Below are 19,834 nucleotides of genomic sequence, written 5' to 3' on the forward strand. Positions count from 1 at the left end.
TGTGCCCCCGACTATCAACTAACTGGTCATAGGAATGAGTGAGGGAGAATGTGATTGACACGACGTGCATTTCTTTTCAGGTCTGATAACCAATTCCTTCTGGGCTCAAATGTCCGTTTTCGATTCCTGAACGGTTCGGTTCGGCAACTAAAACGAGTGAGTTGCGCTCACTTTGTTATGATCAAGAGACCGACTGAGAGGAAAGATCGAATGGAGGGCAAGACGGACCGGAGTGGAAATTGAATGCACTCAGTTTACAGCCTATTGGTAGTATCTCTGGCCTTTTCATACAGGAAATAAATAGTCAAGGAGACGGAACGGGGTAAACGACAGGAAATATTCTGATTGGTTAAGGCTAAGTAACGGACGACCCAACAATTGTGAGTTGTTGTTTTATTTTCTGCCCCCCCCCCCCCCCACCCTCCTTGTCAACCCAGCAGTGATTGAGTAGCTGGATCTGTTATATCTGGCGGAGAGTACTTTGCGATAGACCAATGTCCTATCTAAAGAATAGCAAACAATTGCTATTTGTCAGTTTCGCGCTATAGAAACCGGGATAAACACCGGCTCCATCATGTCACACTTTCCGATTGACTTTTCGGAACATTACGGACTTTCTCGAACTAGTTGACATGTCGGTATGAAACGGGAAATGAAGAATAAATCAATAATTTTACAATGTATTATTTACACCATAATTTCCTGTGCTAGGAAGAAGAATGCTGATGCTGCACGGAGCTGATAATTTTGTTATTTATCGACACGGCCAATGCTATGGATCTGCCGGGATGTGGATATTATGGATATAGTATGAAGTAATGTGCACAAATAATATTACAGCTGCAATGCAAACTAAAAGGACAAACAAAACAAACAAGGAACGTTTCGGGCTTAAAACCTTTCACACACACACACACACAAACACAAACACACACACACAGAGAGAGAGAGAGAGAGAGAGAGAGAGAGAGAATGATACACACACACACACACACACACACACACACATATATATATATATATATATATATATATATATATATATATATATATAGAGAGAGAGAGAGAGAGAGAGAGAGAGAGAGTGTATGTGTGTGTGTGTGTGTATGTGTATGCGAGAGGGAAGTAGATAGATAGATAGATAGATAGATAGATAGATAGATAGATAGATAATAGATAGATAGATAGATAGATAGATAGATAGATAGATAGATAGATAGATAGATGGATGGATGGATAGATAGATAGATAGATAGATAGATAGATAGATAGATAGATAGATAGATAGATAGATAGATAGATAGATAGATAGATAGATAGATAGATAAATAGATAGATAGATAGATAGATAGATAGATAGATAGATAGATAGATAGATAGATAGATAGATAGATAGATAGATAGATAGATGGATAGATAGATAGATAGATAGATAGATAGAGAAAGAGAGATAGAGAGAGAGAGAGAGAGAGAGAGAGAGAGAGAGAGAGAGAGAGAGAGAGAGAGAGAGAGAGTGAGAGAGAGAGATATATCAGCGAGCAGTCTCGCTAGCCACTGAGTCCCTCCAGGCACTTGTCCATACCCTATTATAATATTATTACATTTCTCACGAATAGTTATACAAGTCAAAGTGATACTAAGCTGCTAAAATATGTGGACTGTAATAAAAATGTAATCAACAAAAATGATTATAACAGCATTAAAAATAAATAAATAAATAAATAAATAAATAAATAAATAAAAACAAGCACGGAGCTTTTTCGGGCTCAAAACCCTTCTTCCGCCTACAACAAATAAAAATAAAAATAAAAATAATACCAACAAAACAATGAAACCATAAAAACATTACGGTAATATTTTTTTTACAAAACCAGATCGATAGCAGATAAATAGCTGCCACGTCCTGTCTGTAATAAGAAATAAGATAATACTGGAACATGCTAAGTGACACCTAAATACAAAATGGTTACTACCCATCGCCTCAAAACGGTACTGGGCAATTGCAGAGAAAGCCCGATAGATAGTATGAAGTTGACGTCACACCGGTTTTTGGTATTGCTTGTTGCCATCCGCGTTTATGAGTAATTCTCACTTAGCTGTATAGATAGTATGCGCTTATTTGGCTAAGAAGCTCACAACATTGCCATCCGGAAGTGTAACGGACCAACACATAAAACTATGTGTAATCTTGATCGTTTATAGTCTGGTTAATACAGTTAATTGAGAATTACTCATAAACGTGGATGGCAAAATACAATAACAAAGACTTGAGTGACGTCAACTTCGAACTATCTATTAAGCAGACTATAAATAAAACGAAGATGATGTCACTCTGGTCTTTGTTTTTGTTTTTTGCCATCCAGCCGCCTTTTTGGCCCTGAAATCAACCGCTGACCGCGAACCGAAGACCTATAGATAGAAGAAATTGACGTCACTCTGGTCTTTGTTTTTGTTTTTTGCCATCCACGTTTATGAGTAATTCTCAATTAACTATTAACGAACCAGACTATAAACGATCAAGATTACACATAGTTTTTGTGTTGTGGTCCGGATGGCAATGTTGTGAGCTTCTTAGTCAAGTACATACTATCTATACTAAATGTACATCATCATCATTATTATTATTCTATCGGGATGAACCAGGTGCTGGAAATTGAATGTTTTGATAGGAACTCGCACACATACACACACACACACAGAGAGAGAGAGAGAGAGAGAGAGAGAGAGAGAGAGAGAGAGAGAGAGAGAGAGAGAGAGAGAGAGAGGTACACATGAAAGTTGGGGTTGGTTTCTATTCCTTATCCTAATACAAAGATTCTACCAGCTGTTGACTGTCAAAAGTAATCAACACAAAATGAATACATAACAGCTTCCAAAATGAACTTGCTCGGTCTTTTGTTTGTTTTGTTGTTTTTATATCCCAAGTTGTTACTGTATTATATTGTGTTTGTCTATCGCTTTTTTAAACATCCCAAGTTGTTACTGCATTATAGTGTTTTTGTTAATCGCTTTTTTAAACATCCCAAGCTGTTACTGCAATATGGTGTTTTTGTCAATCGCTTTTTATAATAATAATAATAATAATAGATCTTTATTGTCCATAAATATGGCAATTTGTCATTTAGTTACACTTGTTATAATGTTAAACGATAACTAAGATTGAACAGATATTTCACTCCTACTTATTCTCTCTCTCTCTCTCTCTCTCTCTCTCTCTCTCTCTCTCTCTCTCTCTCTCTCTTTCTTTCACACGTGCGATATACACAACATAAACATATTCATTTCGTTTTCAATTTGTTACGATTGTGGCAATTCGACACCAAAAATTATCATCATTATCAATTGGTCAGTTAATCTTACATTAAATAAATTAATCATTTAATCAGTCAACGAATCAATCCTTGGTTTTTCTGTACCATATGAAATATTCAAAATTTTTATTGCTGATGGAACGAACGTTGATTTATACTTGTTAGTTCTACATTTAATCTGACAAAACCTTCTCCCAGATGGTAAAAGACTAAATTCATGGTATAAAATATGTTTTTTATTGTTGGTAATTGAGAATGCTTTCCTTTCTATTGCTTTTCCATGAATTCTTTCTACTCCATCAAGAGGATGGTTTATTATTTTTGATGCCTCTTTGATAGATTTTGAAATTTTTGATTTATCTTTAAGTCGGCATCCTCCAAACCATATGGTGCAGCCAAACGCAATTACACTTTTAATCAATGAGTCATAAACTCTTAACATAGTTTTCTTCCTTACTTGAAATGTTCTCAATTTCCTTAGGATGTATAATCTTTGGGCAACTTTCTTAGAAATTATATTAATATGTTGAGAGAAATTGAGGGAACTATCAATGGTTATTCCTAAATATTTAAAATAGTCAACTATCTCAACATCATCTTTACCGATCGCCACACACTTTAAGTCGTTTTTATTTTTTACACCAAACACCTGTTCTTTCGTTTTTTCAACATTTAATTCAAGCTGATTTTGTTTACACCAATCGGTGAATATATTTATTTGTTTGAAATAATTCTTTTCGGTAACTTTATCTTTTAATAAGCCAAGAATAGCAGTATCATCTGCATATTTCACTATAAAACAATTTTCAAAGGATGGTCTGCAGTCGTTGGTGTATAAGATGTACAGGATTGGGGAACTCACACAGCCTTGGGGACATCCGTTCGACAACGTTCTTTTGTTGGAGATATGTTCACCCAATTTTACACATTGCGGTCTATGGGTCAGAAACTCTTTATACCATTTAATAAGGTAGTTTGGAATATCCATGCTGCACAACTTTTGAAGCAAAATATCTGTGTTCATGGCATTAAAAGCTGACGAAAAGTCGACAAACAGGATTCTGGCGTAATTCGAGGGCGTTTGGTCAAGGTGTTTCGAGATCAAATTTGTGGCGGTTAATAGTGCGTCTTCAACATTGAGATGTTGCTGGTATGCAAATTGGTACGGATCTAGCAATTTCAGGTCATAACATTTTTGTAGGAGCTCAGATTTTAAAATTTTTTCTAAACATTTCATTACAAGCGATGTAAGCGCCACTGGACGGAAGTCATTCAATACGGTCGGACAACGCTTTTTTGGAACTGGAACGACAATCGATGTTTTCCAAAGTACTGGCACTGATTGTTCATCGATTGACCTTTGAAAAAGTTTTGTATAAGGTATAGCCAGTTGTTGGTGACAGTTTTTCAAAATAGTTCCGGTAATGTTGTCTGGTCCTGGTGCTTTATGTTCTTTACATCTTCGGAAGAGGGAGCTTACGGTTTCTTCTTCAATATCTGGAGGTGGCTCATTGTCATTTGACAAACCGTTGTGAACAGGTGGGAGCCTGTCAAAACGACAGTAAAAATCATTTAATTTGTTGACATCAGTTTTCGTTTTTCCTTGTGGGAATGTTCGTTTCTTTTGGTCTACTCCTCCCATTTGTTTTATCATCTCCCATGCTTTCCTTGCGCAGCCCGATCTCAGTTGTCGCTCCATTTTATTTTTGTATTCAACCTTCTCTTCTTTTATTGTATTTCTGATCTCCTTTCCCTTTTCAAATTCTAGTTTAATGTCACCACTCATATAGGCAATTTTCTTTTCATTGAGTAAATATTTAAGTCGCTTTGTAACCCATGGCTTATTGTTAGGAAATATCTTAATTTCTTTTTTTTCCACGCATAAATCCACACAAAATGTAATATAACATGTCAAAGTTTCGGTCCATTCATCAATACTGTCACCTTCTACCATTAATGTCTCCCACTGAGTACAGTCAAAACAGCCGTTCAGTCGTTGGATTGCCTCTTGAGTCCAGATATGGCGATATACTACAGTTGGTTTCTCACTCTTTAATTTAGAGATGTACGTCGGTACTAGGTGAATGGTATTATGATCAGATGTGGCTATCGGTTGTTTTTGTAGCGCTTTGTAGGCGTTCTTTATATTGCTATAGCACAGATCAAGCGTGTGTTTCCTCGTGTTTTGCAGGTGACGAACTGTTCTAGTCCAGCTATGGGCAGCTGACAATGATTAAAATCACCAACAATAATAAGTGGACTGTCCGGGTGACGTAGTAGTAATGACGATACATGCTCATTTATTAATTGGTATGCTTTCTCAATTTTTGCGCTAGGTGGAATATAAATATTAACAATGGTGACAACACGAAATTCTCGAGGCAAGTAGTGTGGACGTAGAGACAAAGAAAGTAGTTCAATATCAGGCGTGTCAATTTGATCTTTTATATTTACAATTTTACACCATCTATCATTCACGTATATGCATAGACCTCCCCCTTTGTTTTTCCCTAATGACGTGTCTCTATCCTTTCTGTACAAAGTAAAATTTGCCAAATCAATACTACTATCGGTGTCCATAGACGAAAGCCATGTTTCCGTAAGACAAATAATGCATGCATTTTTATAATCATAATCAAACTTGGAGAGAGCAGTGAGGGTGTCTATCTTATTACGAAGAGATCTAACATTGGAAAGTATTATTGAAGGGAGTGGTGGTTTAGATCCTCGTCTATGAAGTCGGTTTTTCACGCCTCCTCTTTTGCCCCTTTTCCTTTTCCCATTCATTTTCTTTATTATTTCATTGTGGGAAATAACGGCTCTCGGTTGTATTGAAAGTAAGGATGGCTTAAGTCGAAGAAGGTCGTCTCGGGAATAAATATAACTGTCGCCATTTTGTTTTCCTTGAGTTGACATTGATAGAAGAAAATTTTGAGCAGAAGTGTACAATCTGAAGTATAAGCAATATTATTTTTGTAATTCTAAATCATCATACCACGCTTAATATAATATTAAGCGAAGAATAGGTCTTCAATCAACAAATCGCGTAAAAAGATGAAAATAGCGGTGCAATTTTGTGTCGGAAGTAAACGTAGCCGCCGCCATTTCGATTTCCTTTGGTCATATACATTGATTCGAACGATTTTTCCGAGGATTTGAAGCAGAATTCTAAACGTTAACGTTTAAAGTACATACCATTTATCAATACGAACAATCATACACTGTTTAATACGTAAATGAGTGAAATGTTGTCATGAAACAAATAAATACCAAAAGAATTCATCACAAGGTGTAACTGTGCGTCGCTATTCAGCGCCGCCATAATACCTAAACATCCCAAGCTGTTACTGTAATATGTTGTTTTTGTTTATCGCTTGTTTTTTTTTAATATATCCGAAGTTGTAACTGTACTATATTGTTTTTTGTTTATCGTGGAGAATAACCTCAATTTCTTACATACGTACCAAACAAAACAAAAAAAAGCAAGAAAATAGAAATAATATAACTTCTAACTTCGCCCGGCGCATCGTTGAGTCCTTGGAAAAGGCTCTTTACTCACATTCTCTCATCGTAATATGATTTCCTGGCCGTTAACAACGTTGTCTCTTTCCGAAAAAAAAAAGATTGTAATATCGCCTGACAGGCGTCATGTCTCGTTCTATATGTTACGTGTTGCTGTTGGTCAGGGACCCTTTGTAAAGTGCTTTGAACACGTCTAGTGGATATTGCGCTATATAAAAGCTCAAGTCTAAATCCACTTGTCGTGGCCTGATTCATATCGACATAATACCGGTGGCTTACACTCAACGTGCACCTATTTGAGGGTCTGATAACCCAATTCCTTATGGGCTCATAGTTGTAATGAAAATCTCTTAAAAATGACGCAAAATATTGTTAAACTAGGCCTATAAGTCGGTTCGGATGGCAGACCTGCATATATGTACACGCCGGTTACTATTAATCAAACGATTCTATCAATATAACTAGTGGGCACCTTGGAATATCCGGGGGGGGGGGGGGGGGGGGGGGGGCTGAACTTAAAGGCGAATAGGAGAAGCATATTGAACAATGTTGACGTGTAGGTAAAATACATAGTTTTGATAGCATTAGGCCATCTCTCTCTCTCTCTCTCTCTCTATATAATATATATATATATATATATATATATATATATATATATATATATATATATATATATATATATATATCTTCCGTTTCACGCACACAAACACACACACATACACACAAACACACACACACACACACACACATATTTTCACCTATATTATTATGACAATCTATTCTGTGTTTACTTGAAAAAGTCCAAAGGCCGAAACGTCGTTTGTTTTGTGTTGTTCCCTTATTCATTAGTCAGATTTACTCCCTTCGTCTTTATCTCCGTGAAAATCAATAAGATTCTCCTGAAGGGGAAAGAAGGGAGATAAAAGGTAAGAGGGAGGGAAGAAGGGGGGGGGGGGGTGGCGGTTGTGCTCGTGGTGGTGGTGGTAAGGTGCAGTATGCGATTAAGTATAATATTAATAAGGGTACATGTGTGCAGATTTATTGTCCTCTGAACCCAAATAGGCCTAGTCTTACATTGTGGTCATGGACAATATTTTGTATCTTTTCTAAAAAAGATTTCCATTTCTACAATGACTCCATAATGAATTGGGTGATCAGACATGCAAATAAGTGCACGTCGATACATATATATTTCTTACATTGAAAAAAAAAAACAAATTAATAAAAATTAATTTCAAAAAATAAATATAAAATTAACATTTTTTTTCATTTCTTATTTTTTATTATTTTTTATTTTAAAAATTATTTTTTTTATTTTAAAGAAAGGAATATGTTAACCCTTAGGTACGGAAAGTAAACAAAGTTTCATATTTTTGTCTATAAATCAAATTTCCAGCACCTATTCCATCCAGATATAATACTGCTTTGAGAAGATGGGTCACACAACTGTAAAAAAAAAAAAAAAAGCCTTTATTGAGAAGAAAGTATTTCGTTTCTTGAACTTTTAGTTAGATCTAATTCAATTTGATGTTTTAATCATTTTGATTTCGAATTTTATTTTCTTCATCTAGAGTTCTTTCCCACATAATACTACACAGTTCACGGGCTGGATCACGTATATTAACATATAAACAAACACACATACATATATTATATATATGTATATATATATTATATATATAATATATATATATATATATATATATATTGTGTGTGTGTGTGTGTGTGTGTGTGTGTGTAATAATAGTGCTCAAATTTGTTGATAAAAGGAGCTGCATGTGTAATTTTCTTCAACTTCTACAATATTGTTTCAAGCACTAGATAGCTATCTTCGAGAAGTTGAAGAAAATCACTCTTAGGTTGATATAGATGTATATGATTGTACTGTACTTTGTATCGGATTCCATCTATCTATCTATCTATCTATCGTGATCTAGTCAAACAACAGAAAGTAAACGATGAAGAGGGATCGAAGGAAACGCCCTGAAAATCAATAAGATTCTCCTGAAGGGGAAAGAAGGGAGATAAAAGGTAAGAGGGAGGGAAGAAGGGGGGGGGGGGGGGGGGGGGGGTGGCGGTTGTGCTCGTGGTGGTGGTGGTAAGGTGCAGTATGCGATTAAGTATAATATTAATAAGGGTATGCGCTTGGCTAAGAAACTCATAACATTGTCATCCGGAAGTATAACGGGCCAAAACACACAACTATGTGTAACCTTGAACGTTTATAGTCTGGTGAATACAGTTTAGTGAGAATTACTCATAAAAGCGGATGGCAAAATACAATAACAAAAAAACCAGAGTGACGTCATCTTTGAACTATCTATATCATTTGGTGTGTGTGTGTGTGTGTGTGTGTGTGTGTGTGTGTGATGGAAAGGGAATGGTGTGTATGTGAAGGGTAGTTGGGGGGGGGGGGGGGGGGAATCGGAACTCGGTTAATTGCAACTTTCGGTTAATTGCAACATTTCCCAAGAAACGGAATTAATTCTATATAAAAGTCTCTGGTTAATTGCAACAAACTTCGATTAATCGCAACAAATTTTCGACCTCAAAAGGAGGCAAATTCAAGGAATCAATCAAACAAAATCTCATGATTAGATTTCATCATGGGTGAAATCATGACACGTTGAAGAATCGAGAGTGGGCAGGTTTTAATGTTACAGTAGTGTGTCACCACTCTATTAGATACAAAAGAGGGCAGGGCTTTGCAGTTCGGGTTTGTGCGGTCATCTGAGATATGAGGCGAGTGGGCTGGGCATGGTTTAGACAACAGGTAGACGATGACAGTTGTGAGGAGAGACTGAGCGATGATATCCTTTGTATTGTGATTGACAACTGTGCATTGTGATCAACGGGTTTGGTGAGCGCTTATTGACTCTCATCACGGCTAATCTCTTGGACTCTTACAAATGTTGAGAACAAAAATTGAAAGTGCATCCAATCTTAAGTTGTCGGCTTGCCTCAAAGCTGCTTTTGCTTGTCAAAATCTATACAGGGCTGCCATTTTTTCCCCAATCAAATTGCTCAGTCTGTGCTGGACTCAGAACAATGTTTAGAACAACTGGTTTGAATTTACCATATTCCATTTGTGTAAAATGTTGCCAAGGTGGACAGAAAACAACTTCGGTTAATTGTAACTTCGGTTAATCGCAACATTTTCGCTGATCCCAAGGTGTTGCGATTATCCGGAGTGGACTGTACATTGATGGTATGCTCTTGGAATCTTCATCTAATCCCTATTTCTTCCCAGTTCCCCTTTGTATTACTTTTTCTTTGATGCTTTAATTGTAATTTTAGAATTTGTCTATCACATTTTCTTCCTTTTTACTGGCGCTGATATAACCTAAATGTGCGCCTTAAATCCCTTAAAAAAAAAAAAAAAAAAAAAAAGAATTCGGTGAAATTCGGCCGATAAAATTGTTTACATATAATTATGACGACTTGGCGCATTGACCGTTTGACTGGGTCGAAAGCGTGTCTGTGGTATACTGGCCAATAATATATATATATATATATATATATATATATATATATATATATATATATATATATATATATATATATATATATATATATATATATATATATAAACATTTCCAGTAGAATTATTATTGTTTAATCTTTGTCTATTTTTAAACGTTCGCTTAAAACATATTTGTTTCGATTTTAGTAGATGGTATGAGAAGCAAGATAGGTTTGGTTTGTGTTGTGTGTTGTGTTGTGTGTGTGTATGTGTGTGTGTGTGTGTGTGCTTGTGTGTGTGAATGAGTATGTTTCAGCCAAAGTAATTTGTAATTTAAGCGCTTAGAGTCTGGTGTCTCGGAGTTATAGCGCTATATAAGTTTTCAGCATTATTATTATTATTATTATTTTAACTTCTACTCTACAGTACTGTTTCATGTCTATGACAATCTACGGGAAGTATATACGATTGTTCTGTATTCAAATATTCAGATAAATTTAAAAAAAAAAAAAAAAAAAAAAAAACAACAACGCCCACAGCATCTTAAACCTTAAATTTGTTTAGGCTAAGAGATTTTTGGACGGTATTGGGGGTCAATTTAGTTTATCAATAGAGTGGAATCCTGATACAATAGTTGACTTTAAGAGTGTTGACTTAATGCGGATTCCACTGTATCAATTTGCCTAAAGTTTGTTGGTTTTTGTTTTTATTTTAATTATGGTCTTAGTACATCAATCGATCCAGCTAAGCATTACAATCAGCTACTAATCGTATGCCAGATCTTGTTTGTTTTGTTTGTTTTTTTAACACCAAAACTCAATTAATTTTTTTAGGTCGATATATGCATCACAGAGTTTTTTGTTCTATTTTTATTTTATCTAAACAAAATTTAAAAAAAAAAAAAAAAAGAAATGAAAAAAAAAAAAAAAAAGACGAAATATGCGGCCAAAGACGTGCGGAAGGCAAAATCACCCGGCTGTGGTGGCATTTTCCTGGAGGGACAGGCCAGTATGATAATAATCGCACAAGAACACAGACAGTAACAACCCGTGCTTTTAATACGTATTAATTAAAATCCATGCGATGCCGATGATGAGTTTTGGATTCCGAAATTCTTATTTAAACTAAGTTACGATTAAAAATCAACAACATCTAGGTAATAACCATAATAATATCAAATTTGGATTGATGTTTCGAAAAACAATAGATTATTTATATGAAAATAATAAAGTGAACGAGGCTGTCATTGTTTTCCCGGCTATTCCGTCATGTCTTATAAGACTATTAATATCCACAAATGCCCCGATTGGACACAGCATTGCCTGATCTGATATCAGTTAACCTCCACTGACATCAGACAGGTAGTTAACAAGGAAGGTTAATGGGCCCTTGAGACTTCTATGCACTGATAATCTTCTTTTGCTGTGGTTCCATATGAACAGGTGCTAATTCCACGCGGTGTAGTAAACATGTGTTCTGCTTGGTCAACAAAGCAATCTCATTAGGAGGAAATGAAAGTGGTTTGTTTTATTGGTTAAGAATATGAGATGATGATGGTCAGGTATCAAGCATCGGTTTCAACTGCCATGAGTTGCTATAACGATGTCCCCAAACAGGTGAGCGTTACATCGGTGGGGTCTAACTAGACTACCTGTCCAATATGTCCACGCTGTGGGCAAGAACCCGAGACGGCAGAGCATTTAGTCGAAAGGTGTGTTGTGACGATGCTACCTGGCGGGTTCGCGACGGTGCACGAATGCGGACCGGACTTTGCTGATTGGGTCGATCGTCAGTCATAACATAGTAGTGTGAAAACCATAAGAGGCTGCTGCAAAACAGGGGTTTTACTAAAACATATGTCGCTATTTGGAGCTTATAGTCTGATTGATATAATTTAGTGAGAACAAATCGTTTAAACGGCTGTCTAAAAACAAGAACATAAAGCTCAATGGCGTCGATCACAATTTCGTTCCATCTATAAGTACATGATATACATCAACAAACTCTACAAGACATTAAGTAAGATCTCATGACGAGATATATAACTATAACACAAACTGTCTTCAAATTTTGTGATGTCGTACAGATACAAATCTAAATGAGAAATGTGTTGGGTGTATAGCTTCGAATGTGACGATGGAGAGGCTTTCGGGTGGGAACAATACAGACAATGGACGTTTCGGGTACAAACCCTTCGTCAGCATAACAATAAACACATTAACGTGGAAACAAATAAAATAAAATGCACTATATCGTGTATCGTCTGTAGGTACTCAATGGTGATTGGAGCATGAAAGAAACATTAGCGTGGCGTGGGTAGTGGGTAGATAGGGAGAAAGAAATTGTATTTTTTCTTCACCATAAGGAAAAGAAAGGAACCCCAAATTTGATACGTGTGTTTAAATATCCATTTTCAATCACTTAGTTCATCCCGACATAATACCACATTGAGATTTTGGTCACATAATTTGAGTTTAAATAAAGGAACTGTGTTTTCCGTCCATCAGTGGACTGAATACACAGCTGAGGCGAGAAGGCGAGGTGGCCGGCTATTTTAGTTTTAGCATGGCTTAACTGTAACCGGGGTGGGGTGAGTTAGGAGTTCGAGCTCCTTTCTAGGCATATTTTCTTTCTTTCTTTTTCTTTTTTGGTACCCCCTTACCAAAACATTCTTAATTTTCAAATTCAACACGGTGACACCATTCCTGGGCCCATTTTCATGAACGAGGACTAGATTTAGTAATTTACTAGTCTAGTAAATGACTAGCTAGGCTACTATAAGTTATAGTCTCTTCCGGTGTACCGAATACACAGCTGTGTAGTCACTTCCCTGGTGGACGGAAAACACAGCTCCTTAAATAAATGCTTTTCTCTAGGAAATGACTCCGTTTTATTTCGTAAACTTTACATGGCAAAAAAAAAAAAAAAAAAGAAATATTACATTTTTCTACATCTGATTGCCATGAAACGGTACCAACAAAGCAAGAAAGAAAATACAAGAAAAAACAAAACCCATCCCTAAAAATCAGTTTTCCTCGATTGACTGGAGAAGAATTATTTCATATTTTTTTTTGTCGGGGGGAGGCATGGTTTTTTTTCTCTTGTATTTTTCTTTCTTGCTTTGTCTGGCACTGTTTCATACAGACTTTGTTCAGATCTAATCTTACATTGGTGCCTGCTTCCTAATTTCTCAATTTTCTAATTCTGATCAGTAGGACTTACAACTGTTTTTGTTTTTGTTTTTTTTTAATTCCAACAACGTAACCTAATACTACCACATTGACACAGGGGGTCGCAATGGCTCAGTTCGTAGAGCACTCGCCGCTTCACACACAAAGGGACCAGGATTGATCCCACGTTCTATTAAGATTTTTCTGACCCCTTTGTCCACCAAGCAGTGATTGGATGGCTGGTCTGTTAGATCTGGTGGAAAGACTTTGCAATAGACTAGCTCCCTATCTAAAAGGTAGCAAGCAATTGCTATTGTCCGTTTCAGCTGTGTCGCAGAAAGGAAGGGACAGTTCAATGATTCAAATACAATTTCCATATGTTTCAATCTATTTACAAACGTAAACAATGAATGGAACGGTGACATCATAAATAAATTCCCTTTAACCATATTCATCCCCAATGGGAAATTTGTATTGAAGGTCTATTCCAAGGGAAGACTGGAATAACCCAGGCGTAGGTTGTAGTGTAGCGCAGCGCTGCAAAGTAAACCAGGGCGAGGTGACTTGCTCAAGGCCACACAACGAGGCAGGTAGTCGAACTCTGTACCTTTTGGTACAAAGCAAAGACCGTACTGCTGAGCCACGCTGTCCCATCATCAAGCAGTGATTTTGACAGTGAATAACAGTATAAAATGTAGTCCTTTAAAGCCTTCGGGCCCATGAAGCCAGAGGTTATCCCAGTTTCTACAGTGTGAAATGGACAAGCGTGGCTCAGTGGTACGGTCTTTGCTTCGTACCCGAAAGGTACCGAGTTCGACTACCCGCCGCGTTGTGTGGCCTTGAGCAAGTCACCTAGCCTTAGCTCACTTTGCGGCGCTGCACTGCGGCTTACGCCTGGGTTATTCCAGTCTTCCCTTAGAATAGACCCTAAAGAAAAATTCCCCTTAGGGATGAATAAAGGGATTTTATTATTTTATATATATATATATATATATATATATATATATATATATATATATATATATATATATATAAAGAACACGACAGAAGCAGTATGTCAAGTATGTCGAGTAAATTGGTAATAATCTAGTCTGGTAGGTGTTGAGTCCATTGGGGTTTAAAAATTAAAGGGTTTTAACTCTCTCCTTACCGGCCATTTTCCGGATTTTCCTCAAAACGTCACACTTAACCTATACAAAAATAGATGTATTTCACGCAAACACAAAATATGTTAGTTCTTGCTATACATATTTTTCCCCTGCTTTACAAGCTCTTCAACACAGTGTTAATATACTTGAACTAAAGCAAACATTTTTGTTCAAATATTTTGATGTACAAAAGAAATGCGAATGAGAAAAATGTTGGCTGCATCGTAACGAATGTGACGATTTTCCTATGGGTGGTAAGGAGGGGGTTAATGGGATGGTTCTTGTTTGCGACAAGATATAGTGCCAGTGTAGCAGAACGTTAATAAGCAGACATGAACTACCTTGGGGCCAAGATGACCCGGTAGCATTTTGAATTTTGGGCTTATTTCTTTCCTATTCGAGACTTGACATTTTAATATGATCATTACATTTCAAAAGGATCACTGTTCATTCTTCATACTTCTGGGTCATGATTTTCACAGCCAATTGGATTAAATTCAGCTGATACATTTGACACCTATTTCAATTCTGCTCATCATTTTTTTTAACATATAAATTTTTACACCATAGTTTGATATTCCGCTCCATTCTGCACAAGTGCTTAATAACCAATCAATCAAACGTATCTATTTGTTTACATTTCAAGATCCTATTATTTTCAGGAAGGACGTGCAAAATATTTCTCTGTCTTCTATCAAGATTTTCAGTGATGTATTTATGAATGTTTTTATTGTTTGTGTTTTTGGCTGATGAAGGGATTTGAAAACAATAAGTTCTGTGTTTGAAATTTAGTTCTTTTTTTTTTTTTTAAGCTGTTATGTTATATTCATTTTTGTTCATCACTATTAATCCTTACACTGATAACACCCTAAGTTAAGTTGGTATTAAAGGGAAAACCTCTCTGATAAGATAAAAACAAGCAGTAGACTCGGGGCAAAGGAAATGCAGAATGTGTTGAATATGTGTGTTGCTATTGCTTTAACAATAACTAGATAGTTTTCCTGTACCATACATGAGAGTACAACGATAAGATCAACCAATTATATCGGCTAACATCATATATTCGGATTACTTTCACTTTGTTTGATGTTGTTCATAAAAATAATTTCCCAATGCAAAGCCATTCAAATATGTGGCCTATCACCTTCAAATGGTATTATGTCTGGGAGAATCCAGTGCCCAAAAAAAAACTACTTCAAAGTAAAATAACCAGCAATGTAAGATTAAAACAACAAAAAACTTGAGATTTTATGTAGAGCAATATCCACTAAATGTCCTCAAAGTGTTTAACAAAGGGTCCCTGACCAATAGCAACACGTAGAGCGAGACATGATGCCTGTTAGGCGATATAAAAAAAATTTTCTCCTGGAGACAACACTATTAACGGCCAGGTACTCATTTTACACCTGAGTACGGTAAGAGAATGTGAGTACAGAGCCTTTTCCAAGGACTCAACTATGCGCCGAGTGAGGCTCGAACCCAGGACCTTCAAATCGAAAAGCGACTGTCATATCACAAGACCACATAGCATTTTATACTTAATGAAACTACATTTATATGTCATCAGCAAAATGTATAGAATTCCTCAGATACAATATTTTGACTGTAAAATCCATTTTTAGCATTTATATCAGCCAGAAATAATACTGATTTGTGATGGTGGGTCATATTTGATAAAGTCTTATGATTTGTCTCAAAATGAAAATATAAACAAATGACAAATGGCCTAATCATTGAATTCTAGCGGTCTCGTGTGAAAAATATCTCTTCAGATATAGAGTCAAAAAGGGTTTATTACAGTAGTAAAATACCAGATTTAAAAGTCTAATATTTAAGATGAACAATTTGAAGAAAAAATAATATTTTGATAACAAAATTAGTATGTACAATTGAAGAAAAGAGTTTTTATTGTCTTACATAGATGAATATGGTTTTGTGCAAAAGGAAAAATAATGAGAAAAATTCCTAGAGAATCCCCCCCGCCCCTCCCACTTCCATACAAACACAAAAAAGCGATCCCATCTATCTACACCACACATTTTCAATGTGATATTTTGTAAACTGACATTTTCATGAACAAATCCCAATTCAGAAATAAAAAGTGTTGTGATTTCGGTACTGTTCAGGGTTGATATCCCTGATGAGAGGTCAGTCATCTTTTTTTATTAATCTCGGAACTGGTCCATCTGGTTTGCCACATTAGCTCTATCGGGTTGACTCTTATATAGCCAAATATAAAAATAAGAATAATGATGATAATAATAGGCACAAGGAATGAAATAGATACCGTTATTTTCAATTTTGAAGTAATGCGCACCATTATGGAGAGTAACTAATTCAACAATGATAGTTATGGAGAGTACCAACCAATTTAACAATGATAGTAGAACTTTTGATCAAAATGACAATTTTATGACTGATCGCAAATTGGACTCTGAGTGTCAAATTTTTAGGACAAGACTCGCAAAAAATTTTTTTAAAAAATGAATTAAATAAAAATTTAAAAAATTAATAATTATGGTATAATTAGAATAGGGTCCTAAGTGTGCAACGATATAACTTTTACATCTAAAACTAACAGAAAATATATTGCTTTTAAAAGCTTTCTATCTCACAAAATGGACGATTCCAAAAGTGATACAACTCAATTAAGTGACGGATTAAAAATTTTAAAATTATATTTTTAAAAAATAAATACCAAAACTACTCCCTTCAACTCCATCACCAAAAGAATTGGAAGAAACGAGATCTGATTATTAGGTGAATTTAAAAAAAAAAAGCAAACACCCAATTAAACAAGTCTTAGTGTTAAAATAAAAACAAAACAAAAAATAATAATAAACAAATAATAAATGTGAAAAAAAAATAATTCTAAAGTAGTCCGTGATGTAGAGACTAAATTGTTTCACACAACCAAACATATCTGGGGAATCTCCAATGTAAACATGAAAAGATGGCCGCCCTCTCGTCAGGGACATCAACCCCCGAACAGTGCCGTGATTTCTTTTTTAAGGACTAGGCCACTGGGTAAGCTGGCTCAAGTGAAAAATTTCACTTGAAGTGATAATTTTTACCACCTCAACTTGGACTTCAATTTCAGGTTCTTGTCAGGTGAACAACAAGATGTCTAACAAATAACACCTTTAAAAAAATTGAGCTTTTATATAGCGCAATATCCACTAAACTTGCTCAAACTCAAAGTCAAAGCGCTTTACAATGGGTCCTTGACCAACAGCAACAGGTAACACGCAGAACGAGACATGACGCCTGTTACTGTTGCACAGACAACGCTGTTAACGGTCATATATACACATTTTGCACCCGAGTACGGTGAGAGGATGTGAGTAAAGAGCCTTTTCCAAGGACTCAACTATACGCCGAGCGAGGCTCGAACCCAGGAGCTTCCGATCCGAAAGCGAGTGTCATACCACAAGACCACATGGCCGCACAACTTTAGATCTTTAGATAATATTTTCTGTGACATTTCAAAATTGGACATTCCTCATTCATTAAGGTTAAAGAATTTCGGTTTAAGTTTAAAGAAAAGTCTTTAAATTGTTTAAGATTGGCTGCAATTGCAATCTAAAATACGAATCTCTGACTGATGTCATGTTGTCAGTTGTATCGAATTTGTAACAAAATCGTAGCCAATTTAGATGTACTTACCATTGCTTTTACTGTAAGAAAATATCAACGAATGAAGAATTATTAATCCAAATTAAAATATGGAATGCAGGTAACAAATTCTTTACGTGCAGACACAACACAGCAATGAATGTGATCGTTTGACCACTGCCGACTCACACTCACAGACTCAGATCGAGATGACTTCTCTTCTTCGGTTGATTGAAATTGAAGACTTAAGGGTTAGGGTTAAGATTTTAGATTATTTATTTGCCTTCCGTACTAAGACTATGTGAATAGAATGTTAAGAAGAATTACGGAATGAAACGTTGGGAAAAGTTAAAGTATCTCCTGACAACAGCTTATTCGACTCGATTCTCCACCCGTTCGCCTCTCAAGCAGCAACAAAACGCAGCAGACGATCAGAATTATTGTTTACATCGGCTTGAGTTTTTCATTTACTGTGGCCTTATAATACATTAAAAACATTCAGCGGTTAGCGCCTTTCTAGTGTCAACGAAACAAAACCAATGCTTCAAAATCTAAGTAGGCTATTATTATCCCTCAAATTTAAATCGTCTCATGCTCTCTAATTCACGTTGCCTAAAATCATATACCTAAGCAATTTTAAGGATTACATAAACATAAAGGGGAATAAATACTTAAGCAAATAAATCAATAGATAAAGAAAGTAAGAGTACAGAGCTAGGTGAACAGAATGTAAGAGCTCCATGGTACAGAGCTAATAGAATAGAACTTCAAAAGTTTTGGTAGTCTTGACAAATATATTTTTATAAATTTGTACCATGACTCCTGGGTAGAAAGGGGTTCAGAAAAAAATCCCGGCTTTATCCAGGATCGATCCCGTTTCCTTTAGGAGTGAAAAGAGTGCTCTGTCAACGGGCTAGTAAGCTCGTAAGGGAAACGGTACCACTTTGTCACAGAACCCAGTTTGTCACAGCCCACAGTAAGCTCGTAAAGGAAACGGTACCAGTTTGTCACAGACCCAGTTTGTCATAGCCCACAGTGAGGGGGTTCAGGTTAAGTGTTGGATCGCAACTCATTTTCTTCTAAATGACGAGATACACGTTTAACCCACTTACAAACAATACATCTACAAATGCCCAAGTTTTATAAACTTTCTCGGGACGTTTAAAAATGTTGCTCGAGGTTTCTTCATCGAAAACAAGAAATTCAATGATAGTGATAGCATCCTGTCGCTGACGGACATTCGTGAGGACATTCTGAACTGCCATAATTTGACAAAATTAAAATTTTAAACTTTTGGCTTACTTAAAGAGTATATTATTGAGCCAAATTATGAAGGCACACGAAAAAGTAAATGAACTCAGTAGAACGTTAGTCCCATTACTTTTTGACTCACCCTCTTACAAATTGTTTGAGAGACCAATGTTAAGGAGATTTATTTCGAGTTTTCCCTTCATCTATCTTAATTCCAAGCTGTCAAGACCACATTTGTAACCCACCGTATCAAAGCGGTATTATGTCGGGATTCACTCGTTAAGGGGAATTGAATTCATAGCCACAAATATCCAACTTGGGTATAATTTCTGTACTTTATGGTGGAGTATAAAG

General features: G+C 36.0%; 1 protein-coding gene across 1 annotated transcript in view; it reads right to left on the reverse strand.

The window, feature by feature from the left end:
- Window positions 1-18,685, reverse strand: part of LOC144959023 (myosin-IIIb-like) — a gene marked incomplete in the record, with an annotated part of 230,741 nt that extends 212,056 nt beyond the window's left edge. Inside the window, 1 exon segment of the mRNA XM_078891357.1 lies at window positions 18,281-18,685.
- Window positions 18,686-19,834: the final 1,149 nt, after the last annotated feature.

This window comes from Berghia stephanieae, chromosome 13 (assembly GCF_034508935.2).
Source record: "Berghia stephanieae isolate SIO BIC M18660-M18661 chromosome 13, UCSD_Bste_1.3, whole genome shotgun sequence".
NCBI classification, from domain to species: Eukaryota; Metazoa; Mollusca; class Gastropoda; order Nudibranchia; family Aeolidiidae; genus Berghia; species Berghia stephanieae.